General features: G+C 54.1%; 1 protein-coding gene across 2 annotated transcripts in view; it reads left to right on the top strand.

Moving 5' to 3' along the window:
* Positions 1 to 13,314, top strand: part of VAV2 (vav guanine nucleotide exchange factor 2) — a 189,893-nt gene that overhangs the window by 126,072 nt on the left and 50,507 nt on the right. The gene's annotated exons all lie outside the window — the stretch shown is intronic.

Below are 13,314 nucleotides of genomic sequence, written 5' to 3'. Positions count from 1 at the left end.
GCTCAGGCGTGACGAGGGCTGGCTTTTGCCGGGCTTCTCTGTCGAAGCTGCAGTGGGGCTGGGGAGGTGTCCTAGCTCAGCCCTTGGAGGCTGTGCTGCGGATGGGAGAGAGCTGGCGTTTCCAGAAGCTGGGGCCCTTGGAGCACAGGTTACAGGCAAAGGCAGTTGGTGATTCCGGGTTGTCTCGTGGCCTGACACAGGCTGGGGCTGGGCTGAGGCCAGGCCACCTGAAGCCACTGGGACGTCTCCCCTTCTCCCAAGGCCCCGTCTTTGCCTGCCCCGGGTCCCTCCGATTCCTCTCTCCGAGAATTTCTTGCACCATCTCATGCAGCCTGGGTCCAGCTGCCCCTCCCCGGCCGTTTCACCTTATGGTCCTGGAGCCCCCCAGGGACTGGCAGGAATCCCTGGGCGGCGGCTCTTCCAGAAGAGATGGTTGGGTTCTGCGCGGTCAGCTGTGGCCGGGGGTGGGGTCATGTGGCCTGCTGCTCGGAGAAGGGGCGGCGGGGTGGAGCTGGCAGGGCCGCCCTGTCCTGCAGGAGGGGGACCAAGGCCCGGGAGATGACAGGCTTGCCCAGGCTGTGGGGTGGTCCCACGTGGCTCCTGACCTGGCAGGCCCAGGACCCTCTTCCCCGGATTCCTGCCCCTGGGGGCCTCTTTCCTGTCTTTGTTTCCGGATAAACGGCCGTTCCTTCTGGGAAGACTCGTGGCCTCTCTCTCCTTCGTCTTACAGCACAGACTGGGAATAAAGGATCATAATCAGCGTAAGAGGCGGGATTTGCTGTGCACTCGCCGTGTCAAAGCCCCCAGCTTGTTCCATGCCCCCGTCCAGGCTGCCTCTAGGATATGGGGCCTGGGCAGATATTCTTTGCAGGATCCCTATCCATTTAAATAATTTGAGTCATTGAAAAATCAGCATGAGGGCAGCAAGCTGGCGGCCCAACATTATGTGATCTGTGAGTGAAACACTCACTGGCCCGTGGGCATAGCTGCCACCAGCCCATCTTCCGGAAACTGGGCTGACCCCACTGTGAACGGTGGCAATCCTCGGGATACCTGGTCGACCCCACGTGGGTCCGAGGGTGGAGAGCACCCTGAGGGGGCAAATGGGGGCCAGGGTCCACACGAGTCCCAGCCAGTGCCTGGGGCTCCCTCCCTGGATGCTACTGCCTGGTCCCAGGAATCAGGGGAGGACTTGGAAAATTTCGAGAAAGGTGCACTCCAACCCACGGGGCCTCCCGAGGTGCGGGGCTGAGTGAGTGGCTGCCCGCCTTCCCCCACCCCCTGTAAGGGGTGAGGAAACCGAGGCTCAGAGAGGCACGGCCGGAGGGAGGCCCCCAGGGGTCCCCACCCGTCTGCAGCCCCCTTGCTGGCTGAGCTCCGCGCTGGAACTGCTCCCTGCCCGCCCTCCCGGCATTTTCCGCCTTGGAGAGCCTCTCCCTGTCTGCCGAGTCCGGGCCTAAGTGCCCCCCACTTTGGGAAGCCTCTCACCCTCAGTCCATCCGCCCGCCCAGCCGGCATCCTCACTCATACCCCACGCATCACAGAGCACCCACACCCCTGTCTGGCCTTTGGGGTGTTTGTGGGGTGCACTGTGATAGACCGGAAGGTTCCCGAGGTCAGTCCCTTCATCTCCATGTCACTGCACCCCCCCCAGCCCCCAGCAGCTGGCACCCCGTGCCCGCGGCCTAACAGCGCATCCCAAGAGATAATGTTGGGGGTGGTAGGGGTGCACTCCTGGTGCTTCATCTCCTTCTATCCCCCACTCTGCCCCACAGTCTCCTCGTGAGGGGTGTTCTAGGGGTGCCCCCGCTTTACAGGTAAGGAAACTGAGGCCTCGGGAGGGAAGCTACTGGCCCACGTCACTCAGCGAGGGAGCGGCAGAGCTGTCCTTTTACCCCGAGCCTGCACCCTCACCTCCCCACCATGCAAAGTCAGTGCCCCCGCCCAGGGTCCGGGGAGCCCCTTGCCCAGTGCTGAGTGCCGGGCCCTGATCTGCCATTTCTCCTGAGGCTGAGGCTGGGGGTCTCTGCCCTCGCGAGACATGCATAAGGGGTCAGCAGAGGCTGAGGGTTCCAGGATGATGGGGCCCACGCCACCCTTGTGCAGCTTCCTCTGTACCAGCCAGGCCCCCCGCTTAGCCTGTCCCAATGGCTCTTTCACGTTCAGTTTGGAGGATTAGCCTGTCCCAGTGGCTCTTTCACGTTCAGTTAGAGGATTCCTGGGCGGTGAGTTGGCCAGCGACCCCGGGTGCCCATTTTCCCCTTTCTCGGTCTATTCTGCATGTGTCTGACCTCTCACAGGATGGAATTCCTCTCGCATGGAGAAGCCAGTCTGGGGGATGTGTGGCTTTGCACACAGTTCAATAATATTATTCCATGACATTAAGAGTGCGCCTCCTTAATCCAATGAGTTCCTTATGACTGCAGTTATTGCAAACGTAAATCATACATTAATAGGGGAGGGGAATGAATCTGAGTCTTGAAGTCCCAGAGGCTCCAGGTTAATAAATTTTTCATGCTTTTCTTCCCCCTTCTCCTGTTACTGAAAATCAAGATTTCCTAGCATCCTGTCTTTGCGGACTTGGGATTCATATTTACCCATTATGGCAATTTACAAGACACAAACAGAAATGTCATTTCTTCCCTGGCCTCCCTGGGGCAGGGAACGGGGCACTGGCCTGGATCTGATGCCAGGCAGCGCCAGGGAGCCAGGGAGTGACGTTTCCAGCAGAACTGGCTAATTCTTTCCTTTGGGCTCTGGCCAGGTGTCAGAAATGGTGATCACCTCGTGTTTCTAAGGGGCCCCTTGACGCTCCGCAGCTGTTTGGGGAAAGGCGAGCCTGGTGGGGGGTCTGGGCACCAGTGGGGGACCGCCAGCTGTGCATGGCCCCAAGAACGCCTTCTCGGTTCAGTCAGTCGATCAGTCATGTATTTGTTCAGCCACCAGCTGGTTACTGTGCACTTTCTGGAGATTTAAAGCGTGGTTGGGGCAGCGGGAGTCGGGAGTGGGGAGAGTGCTGGGTTGCGAGGGGTGAGCGTGGGCATCGCTGGAGGAGAGATGTGGCTCTCCCGCGTGGGCCCCTCAGAATCCTCGCTAGAGGCGCCGTTCCTACCGGGCGTGTCTTCAGAGCCCCCCAGTGTCACCCCGGCGGGTCACTGAGGGCCCTGCAGCCTCAGCCCACGAGATGCTGCTCCACACTGAGAGCCCCCTTCCACCCACCTAAAGCAGGAGCAACGACCGGGCTGTGCAGGAGCCTCTGCCTTGTTCCCAAAGCAGCCAAGGGCGTCTCTGGGCAGACCTGGAGCCTCGGCTCTGGCGTGTCCTACCACGTGGGCTTTGGCAGGTTACCCAGTCTCTGCGCCCCGGCTCCCCTGTGTGTAACATGTGGCGTCAGTCCTCAGCTACACTGCGGTAGCACAGCGCCCAGCGGGCACACCCTGAGCGCCCAGGCAGGGGAAGCGGTCTACCGCTTCCGGTCTACCAAGGATGTGGCCTTTGTCTCCGGTTTCCAAATGGCCATGGCAGCGCCGTCCAGGAGAAATCAAACATGAGCCGCCTGTGCGATTGTTAATTTTCTAGTAGCTGCACCAGAAAGAGAAAAAAGAAACAGGTGAAATGAATTTTAAGAATGTATTTTTACCGAACCCAGCGTATCATCTAGTTCAACATGTAATCATTAGCAAAGTAGCTGACATTCTCTTGCAGAACGTGAGTCGGGTCAGTCCACTGGCCACGTTTGTGAGCTTGCAGCCACATGTGGCTTAGTGGCCCCACGTGGGCAGCCCGGGTCTCGGATCCAGAACAGCATTCTGGGGGCCAGTGCGGAGTCCCCTGCCTTTGAATGGATGATGCTGAACTAAGATTATGTTCTCTAGCGCTCTAAGCTCACTTTTGAGATCCTTGAATAATGTATAATCAGATAATAGAGCAGCTGGTTGAAAAAATTAACACAAAATGGTGCCACTTAAAAAACGCTTCATCAAGCAAACTGAGCCCCAAATGAGAGGCCGGTTTTTAAACTGCCCTGACGATTAGTACCTTGCATTTGCCTAATGGCTCGTCCCTCCCGCTACCCCTTGCTTCCTTCCAGGTGCTCCTGGGAACCTGGAGCTGCCCCCCTACCTTCTCATACCTGCCTGACTCCTGGGTGGGCCAGGGTTTAGGCATCTGCACTGGGGGAGCCCCACACACAGGGCTGGGAGTCAGATTTGCACACAGAAAAACGACACTCGTGAGACAGCTCACCATGGGAGTCCAGAGTGGGGCCGGGTGAATGCCAGCTCAGAAATCAGGGAAGGCTTCTCAGAAGAGGTGACCCCTGAGTCTTGGAGCCCAAGTGGGAAGCGGCTGAAGGGCAGGGCTGGCGTCCCAGTGGAAGGAGCAGCCTTGCCAAGGCCTGCACCCGCAGAGGCGTGGCAGGTTTGAGACACCGCAAGGTGTTTGCAAGAAATCAGAATCATCGAAGCACCCTGGGACGCGCTGGGAAGGACCACCCTCCTCATACCCAGGAAGGCACGGCCTGCATCAGGAGGCCTGCAGAGACCCCCTCCAACTGGGTGTGCTTCAGTGCTGGGGGGTGCCCGGCGTGGAGGGGGTGCCTCAAGGTTACCCTTGCCGGCCGGAGAGAGGGCATCACGCAGGCCGAGGAACAGCAGGGGCGCGTCCGTCTCGGCCGCACGTGGCTCTCCTGGTGGCTTTCTGTCTTTCTCTGGGCCCATTCGATCCTTCTCGGGGCTCACTTCCCCTGTCTCTGGAGTGAAAGCACCAGCCCAGATGCTACGTGGGGCGCCTCGAGCTTGACGGAGCCACGGTTTCACGATCGAGGAGGCCGCTCCTTGACACCGGTTTCGCTTCCCTTGGAATTGAAGTGATTCTCAGGCTTAAACAGATGCGATCGTGACACGGCAGGGAATGTAATTCGTCCGTAAATGTATAGCTGCACACGCTTTACGACTTCGCAGTTTTGAAGGCGTCGTGTTAGCATCGTTGAGGGAATTTTTTAAGATGCATAAAATGTAGGAGTTTCCCCGAGTCGAAGCCGCTTTCAAGGGGCTTTTGGGCATCTTCTTGGAGCTGGTCTTCCTGGTCCCTGGGGAGTGAGGTGGGAGTGCACAGGTTGGGGGGGGGTGCTGCTTGCTGGGAGGGCAGAGGCCACGCCCCTCCTGCCGACCCCCTACTCCAGGGGATGGGCAGCTGTCGCTCTGCCCGACTGTGACCCTCAGCCGAGGAGAGCCTATGCCCACCCCACCCGGTGACCTTGCCCGCCCGCCGCTCCCAGCCACAAAGAAAGTTTCCTTAGGTTCACACCGCCTCATGTGAAAGTCCAGTGTCCAGCAGGAGACCTGCACGTGTGGGGGACACCCAAGTGTGAGGCCTGGACGGGTCGCTGGGTTTGGAGGCATCTCGTGTTCTCCCAAAGGATTGCTTCTCCAAGGGGACAAGTTTGAAAGCAGACGACACAGAAACAGCCCCGTTAAAAACAAACCACAAAGCCCGCTTTGTGTAGAACACAGACCCCACCATGGCCCAGAGGGGGTTGACAGTAAAGCCCCCCAAAGTGGCGGTGTCGGTGGCCGCCCTCCTCAGGCTGGTGGAGGGCCTGGCTGGACAGGGACGGGCAGGGTCCCCTGGGCCCTGGGCGCTGCGGACGTCTTCCCCCCTGCTCTGCAGCCTGCTTCCCCGGACCGGGCACCCTGGCTCCGGGCTGCTGAAGTGGGGACAGCCAGGCACAGGCAGGCCTCGGCTCTCCCACAGTCCTTGCTGGACAGGGCCACCCGGTCTGCCGGCCCAGCTGCCTGCCCTCTGGCTGTTCAGGCCTTCGTTTGTACAGTATGTACGTAGTGAGCGCCAGCTGATCGCCTCCATGTCGAGGGGCTCTCCATCCTCACGGGAAGTCTGGGAGGCCCGGCCCGGCTTTGGCACCGGCCGGATGGAAGGAACGAATCCAGCGTCCATGGAGCACACGGGGGTCTGTCCCCACACTGAGCCCTGTGGCTGAGGGGCAGAGGGGATTTGAAGCAGGTCTGATTCAGAAGGCCACCTGCCTGACTGCCTTCTCTGCCCCAGGGCTGTCTGGAAGGGCCCTGCGGTGACCTGGGCCCTGCGGTGACCTGGGCCCTGCAGTTCTCATTCTTACAGCTCTTCTAAGCCCCATAGGAGCTATCCAGGCGGTGTCCACTGGGATCAGACCTCAACAGGCCAGGACACCTGGAGGGCTTCCCAGAGGAGGTGTTGCTGGAAGGGGATGGAAGGTGCATAGGATTTGCCAAAACGTGACTTAGGAAACCTGTCCCCGCCCCCACCAGGCCGGCCACTGCCTTATTTTGGGCTGGGGTCTCAGCTGTGTCTGTTACTCAGGACCTGAGGGCTAGCTGTGCCGGCCCCAGAGTCACCGTGTGTGTGCAGCCCAGTGGCTCTCCTGCCCCTGTGGCCTAGACAAGGTGCCCGATGCTCCCCCGCCCTCCCAGAGCTGGCTGCAGGACTGTCGGTTGGCCAGAGGGCAGCCCATCCTCACCCTGAGCGGTAAACAGGCTCGTAGCTCCCCCCCTCTTCTGGTTACGGAGGCAGCCGGTGCAACTGACAGCCCTGGGCTCTGCGCCCCGCGGCTCTGAGGCTCCCTGCCCTGCCCTCCAGGGACATCTCCACCCCTTGGTACCTGGGCCTGTGCAGTTTTGCAAGGTCCTGGCTGCTGTGGGGGCCCAGGGCTTCATTGACCTTGAAACCCTGACCTGCATGCAGCACGTCAGGAAAGAAGCTTATTCATTCTCTGTGCTAGAGAGAGCACAGGGCCCTTCTGAATGCAGAGCAGATGCCCGGTTGCCCCTCTGCCCTGGCTAAATATTTAAATTATGCCGGCCAGCAGATACGATACAGACTTAACATGAATTTTTATTTTTAATACCTAGCTAACCCCGGGTCCCTTCAGGACAAGGCTGTCACAGCGATTCTGGGGTCAGATTTAACACAGTCTCTGTAGGGTGGGGAGGCCAGTGTGGAAGGATGTACACATTCGTTTTACTGTTTTCAAGAAGAAAGCAGGGACCAGCTGGGCTGTGGCCAAAAGTCTGTCTAATAAAGGCGTCTCCAAATCACTCTCCTGATACTAACTTCCAGGACCCCATGAGGATAGACTAGGCCCCTTTTACATTATTTCCCGTGTGTTCAACACAGATTTGACACACAGTGGCACTTAAGAAATATTCCTTTAAAAAATGAATAAGCATAACACGTTGGATTTAACTATAAAAAACCCTGTCATGTACGTAATATCTGCTGTATTGGTTGCCAAACCCTTATTCCTCTTACATAACCCAGCCCAGAGGTCACCTCCTCCAAGAAGCTGAATGAGATGCCCCTTCCCCAGAAGATTAAAACGTCCACCAGGATTATCTTTGTCACAGTGCTGTCATTGTCTTCCTGCATTTGTCCCCCACGCCCCAGAGGAAAGCTCCCCACGAGGGTCACCCTGAAGGGAACAGAGCACGGAAAAGGCAGGTAACTTGAGCTGGGCCCTGCACACCACGGCAAGGCCCTGGACATCTGCTGTTCTTATATTAAGGATCCAAGCATGGTTCCAGGTGCCGTTCAGTGGGTCCCCCTGAGTGCCAGGCCCGTGCTTGAGTTTTGCCCTGTTAGCAAGGTGGGTGGCCCCGCCCCCATTTTGTAGTGGGGGAAATTTAGGCTCAGCTTGGGTAAGTGATTGGCCTGCGGTCACACAGCACACGTTACGTGACAAAGGAGGGATTGAAACCCCGAGCCAGCTGCTGCTTGGCTATAGGACAGTCCTCTGGGCCTCATCCTTGTGGCCGAGTCTGGCTCACGGTGGGAAGCCTCTTGTACGGCTTAGAAAGGGTCCCTGGAAAAGGGTGAGTTATGGCCGGAAGCGCACTGCCGGGCGAGCCAGGCCCCTTCTGGGAATCTGGTAGCCGCATCTTTCTCCAGGTGCGCCCCTAAATGGCTTTACAACCTTGGGGGACCATCTTGCCCTCTCTGGGCCCTGCTTTCCCCATCTGTAGGGAGAGCAGCCCCTCTCTCGACTGTTGGGGGGAGGGTCCGCTGAGGGCATGTGGGGCCGACCTCCGTAGTGTGAGCAGCGCCTTATCTGTCTGTCTGTCTGTCCCCATGTGCAGCCCATCCAGCCAACAGCTGGCTTCCCCGGGCCCTCTGAAGCCCCCTCTCCCTGCCGCCCACACTGCGTGGTGTGGACGGAGGTCGGGAGATGTCAGGTTTGGTTTCCTAGTAACAGTTTAACAGTGATTTGGGATCCTGCTTCCCAGCATCAGACAGCCTGGGGCCAGAATGCATATCGCATCTGTCAGTAGCGATATTTTATGTCCATCATAAACATACAGGCTCGCCAGAGGTAGAAAGTGGAGAGTTTGTTGGCTTTTCTTTGATTTTCCATAGGCGGCAGGGGGCTCTTCTGAGCAGCTGACTTTCTGTACCAGAATTGGGACAGGCAGGCGAGGCTTCTGGGGCAGGGGGCGGGCCATGGGGTCTCGGCGGGAGGGGAGCTTTCTGCCGTCTCCGGAGGGCAGTAGGTCTCCGGAGGGCAGCAGGCCGCGCTCGGGCCCTCCTGGAGGATCTCAGGCCATTGTAAGGATCAGAATAATTTTGGGGATTTAGCATCTGTCAGCGCAGCTGCTGCCGGAAAGCAGCAGGAGTGAAAGGGTGAGGGGAGAGGAGGCCGGCAAGGAGGTCTCTGTCCCGGAACGTGGGCTTGGGGCTGGGGAGGCCGTGGCATCCACGTGGCGTCCAGCTGAAAGGAGAGCCGAGGTCTCGCGGTGGCGTGGGCTTGGCCGGGAGGCTCATCCACGAGCGGGCATGCACGTCCCCACCGTGGTCCCGGACTCCCCCGCTCACATCGTCCTCCGCTCTCTCCTGGACAACTGGACAGAGAAGGACGATCTCTGAAACCTACCAAGGACAAATCAGTGCTGACACCCGGCTCCCAACTGTCTAGTCTGATGCGTTTCAGAACATCCGAGGTATTTAATGCTGCCGGTGTCTGTTTATCGAGCATGGGCCCCTGAGCTAAGTGTCGTCTCACTGACCCTCCCCTCTCACCCACGGGGTGCTGGGCCACGGTCACCTACTGTATGCTGGGCCTCTGCTGGTCATCTCCTTTGAGGCTGGTCCTTCCAATGACCCTACCGGGGGGTTGGCCTTATTCTCAGTTTGCAGATAGGGAGACTGAGGCTTAGGTTCTCCTGCCCAGAGTTGCAGAGCCAGACACTGGCAGGGCTGAGAATCCATCTCGGACTCGCCTGACTGCTTCCCCCCACGGGGGTCACTTTTGGGAGAGTCAGGTTCCCACCACGAGAGCCCCCGGCCTGAGCTGAAGGAGAAGGGGACCCACCAGCCCTGCGGTCCAGCATTGAGCGAGCACGGTTACGCACACAGATGGCTCCAGCACGGCGGGGACGTGCAGTTTCTCCATGAAACCCAGCCTCTGATAACTTGAAACCCCAAGACAAGGCTCTGTTGGTCCGAGTGATGATGGGAAAGAACCAGGGTGTAGCCGAGACAACCTGCCATGATGGAATCCCGCTGGGGTGACTCAGAGGCTCTTTCGAGTTTTTTCAGGGCCTTGGGGTCCTTTTCAATGACTGTGGGAGGTTGGGCTGGGGGTTGGGGTGAGTGCACCAGGCCCAGATGGGGGTACAGACTCCTTGCCTCTCTGCCGTGGGATGGTGTGCAGGGGTTGCTGGGGGCTGGTTCCGGTTCTGAGGGCCAGGGCAGAGCTGGGCGGTCATCGAGCTCGTGCTGCAGGGAGGAAACAGACCAGGATCCATACCCCATGGGATCTACCTCCATGTCACCGCCCTGCACTCCAGGACACTTCAGACACTCGGGGGACCTCATTTTGCACCCCTCCCCCACTCCAGAGCCCACACCTGTCATTTCCTTTTCCTCCATTCAACAGCCACAGCCGTCAGATGCACTGGGCACAGCTGGTCACACACAGCATTAACTCATCTGCTTTAGCAGATGCCTAAGACCTGTAATGTATCCCCTGCCCTGTTCAGGAGACTCACACTTGGAGGCGATGCCTTAGCTAAGAGTTTGGGTAACAGTGGAATTTCCATGTGACGTTCGCCAAAGGGACAGAGCTGCTGGGAACCAGAGCCTGTCACCCCACACAAATGACACTCCTCCAGTTTAGAAGGGTCTGCGTCTCAGCCGTAACTGCTGCCCTGTCTGTCTCCCCATCTGGACTGTGAGGTCCACGGGACAGAGTGCGTTGACGCCTCTGTCATCTCTGTGTCCCCCCAGATTCCACTAGTTACCTACCGGCACAGAACTGGTCTTAGGATAAGTATCGATTAAACCAATCAAATCTGATATATCGTCTTTTCATCTTAATTGCTGAGTTGAACAAATATGTGTAACTTTACTTTTATGACTTTGTTTTCATTTTTTAAAAAAACCCACTTCTTTGCTTTTTCTTTTATTTCCCCTTCTCCCATAATGTGGAACATGCACAAGATGAAATTTGAATGCTACTGTTTTATAATTTTGTGTAATATACAGGAACCTATAGTTCTTAGTGTTCATTGACCTGAATTAAATCATGGTTGGGGAGTATTTTCACAATTAGAAAGAATCGTAAATGTAGAGTGTAGGATTATGAGTGCCCTCATGGCTCTATAATGAGGCCCTGCAGACAGCGGTAAAGTTAGGACATTACAGGCAGGAAGCTGACCATTCACTACTCAAGATGGGGTTTTTTTGTTTGTTTTTTTTTTTAGTTGGAGTATAGTTGATTGACAATGTTGTGTTACTTTCAGGTGTACAGCAGAGTGATTCAGTTATACGTACATCTGTATCTATCTTTCAGATTCTTTTCCATTATAGGTTATTACAAGATTGAGTATAGCTCCCTGTGCCATACAGTAGGTCCTAGTTGGTTATCTATTTTATATATAGTAGTGTCTATCTGTTTATCCCAAACTCCCGATTTACCCCTCCCTCCCCCACAAGTTTTCAAGAGGCTCTGGATAACAGACATTTTGCAGAATGGAGAGGTGATTGGGTCTGCATTTTTGAGATTTTTCTGTCCCAAGTTCAGATGCCAGAGCACAGCTCTCTCTCTCTGGTGTTTCTGGCTCTGCCTATTTTTAACCTCAGTGCCCTGTGAATTAGAAGAGATGAATGTGGTGAAAATTGATCCTGCGTGAATGGCTGTTCCTTGTCTTTATTGATTTTGAGATAGAAGAGCAGCTGAGATCATGGTGCTGGACGTGTGTTGGGAGAACCACCAGGGATGTATTCCCAGTGTCTCAGTCCTGTTCCTTCTGTGAGTACGCGGGGAGGGGCAGGGGGACGGTATCATCTTACTGTTACCCGGAGGAACCCACTGTTTCTTCAAGAGCTGCTCACTGTGGATGGGATCGAGCGCTTGTAGTCTCTTTGTGTGAGGGCATCCCCAATCCACTGGCTTGAGGTGCCAGAGGAAAGAAATTGGGGGTGGTAGAACAGCCAGAAAGTTAGGCAGGGAATGCTGGAAGGGAGGGACCCACAGGCTCAAATCTGCTCATAGAATCCACCTAAATCCTGGGTTGACCACTAAACCTCACACACAGGAGAGTCCCTAAGGTTTCCAGCAAAAAATGTCGCAGCTGGAAACTGGATTTAGCAGCCATTTCAGCTGCTGCCCACTGCAGGGAAGGTAGAATTTGAAGTTTTAAGTACAACCGACCGAGTTAACTGTCGGAACAAGTATTACTCTTCAGAAGAAATAGTAGGATCTGAATCTCTGTAATGAGTCATTTGTAACGTCCAGCGTCCAATGAAAAAAATCATCAGATTTACAAAGAAACAGGAACAAGTGAATCATACTCAGGAAAAAAAACAGTGTAGAGGGGAACCAACCTTGAGATGACTTAGAAGTCCCAATTAGCAGCTTTTATAAATATGGGCTTCGAGGAAAATATGCACCAAATCAATGAACAGATGAGGATCCTCAGTAGAGAAATAAGAAACTATAAGAAAAGGGCCAAATGGAAATTTTAGAACCAAAAAGCCTGATAACAAATGAACAGTCACTGGATCAGCTTAATAGAAGACTGCAGGTGGCAGAGGGAAGAGTCATTGAAAATATTCAATAGTTCGATGGAAGTTATACACTCAATTACAGAGAGAAAAGGAGGTTGAAAAATATGAACAGAGCCTCAGACATGCGGGGCAATATCAGGTGGTCTAACAGGTATAATTGGAATCCCAGAAGGAGAAGAGAGAGAGAATAAGGCAGGAAAAAAAAAAAAAAAAAAAATTGAAAAAAACAGTAGTCCCAAGCTTCCTAAATTCTAAAACCTCTATGATAAAACTACAAAATGTTGCTGAGAGAAATTAAAGACCTAAATAAATGAAAGTGCATACTATGTTTGTGGGTTGGAAATGATATTGTTAAGATGTCAGTTTTCCCCCAGATTAAACTGTCGTCACTACAGTTCCTATTATAATTCCAACAGACTTTTTTTTTTAATTGACAAGGTGATTGTAAAGTGGATGTGGAAATACAAAGGACTTTAGGATAGTCTAAACAGTCCTATAAAAGAACAAAGCTAGAGGATTTACACTGCCTGATTTCTATAAAACTTTCTATTTAGTTTTACACTTTCTATAAAACTAAATTAATCGAGACAGAGTGCTATTGGCATAAAGATAGCTGAATGTATTGATGGGCTAGAATAGAGCATTCTAGAACAGACCCACACATATACAGTCAATTGGTTTTTGTCAAAGAGATCCAAGCAATCCAATGGAGAAAAGAAAGTTTTCAACACATTGTTCTGAAACATCTGGATATCCACGTGGGGATGAGTAAATGAACGTCGATCCCTACCTCACACCATACACAAAAATCCATTTGAGATGGATTAGAGACCTAAACAAAAACACTGAAACCCTATAGGTCTTAGAAGAAGATACAGGAGAAAGTCCTTTGCAACCTGGAAGAAAGCAGAGATTTCTTACACAAGGCACAAAGATTTTGTAGATGCAACACAGGATAGAGTCAGGACACCATAGAAGAAAAAGTCAATAAATTAAGCTTCATGAAAATGAAAAATGAATGTTTATCAAAAGACACCATTAAGAAAACAAGTAGCCATGCCAGAGACTGAGAACAAAAAGTTCAAAAAACATATCTGACAAAACACTTGTATCCATCATATATAAAGAACTCCTAGAATTCAATAAGAATAAGGCAACCAATTTTTAGAAATGGACAAAAGCCTTTCTCATAGGAAGATACACAAATGTCTGTAAGTACACAGAAAAAAGTGAACATCATTAATCTTTGCAGGAATG

This window comes from Lipotes vexillifer, unplaced genomic scaffold, assembly GCF_000442215.2.
Source record: "Lipotes vexillifer unplaced genomic scaffold, Lipotes_vexillifer_v1.1 scaffold149, whole genome shotgun sequence".
Classification (NCBI taxonomy): Eukaryota; Metazoa; Chordata; class Mammalia; order Artiodactyla; family Lipotidae; genus Lipotes; species Lipotes vexillifer.
Note: the sequence above shows the minus strand (reverse complement) of the source record. Positions and strands in the feature narration are given on the sequence as shown.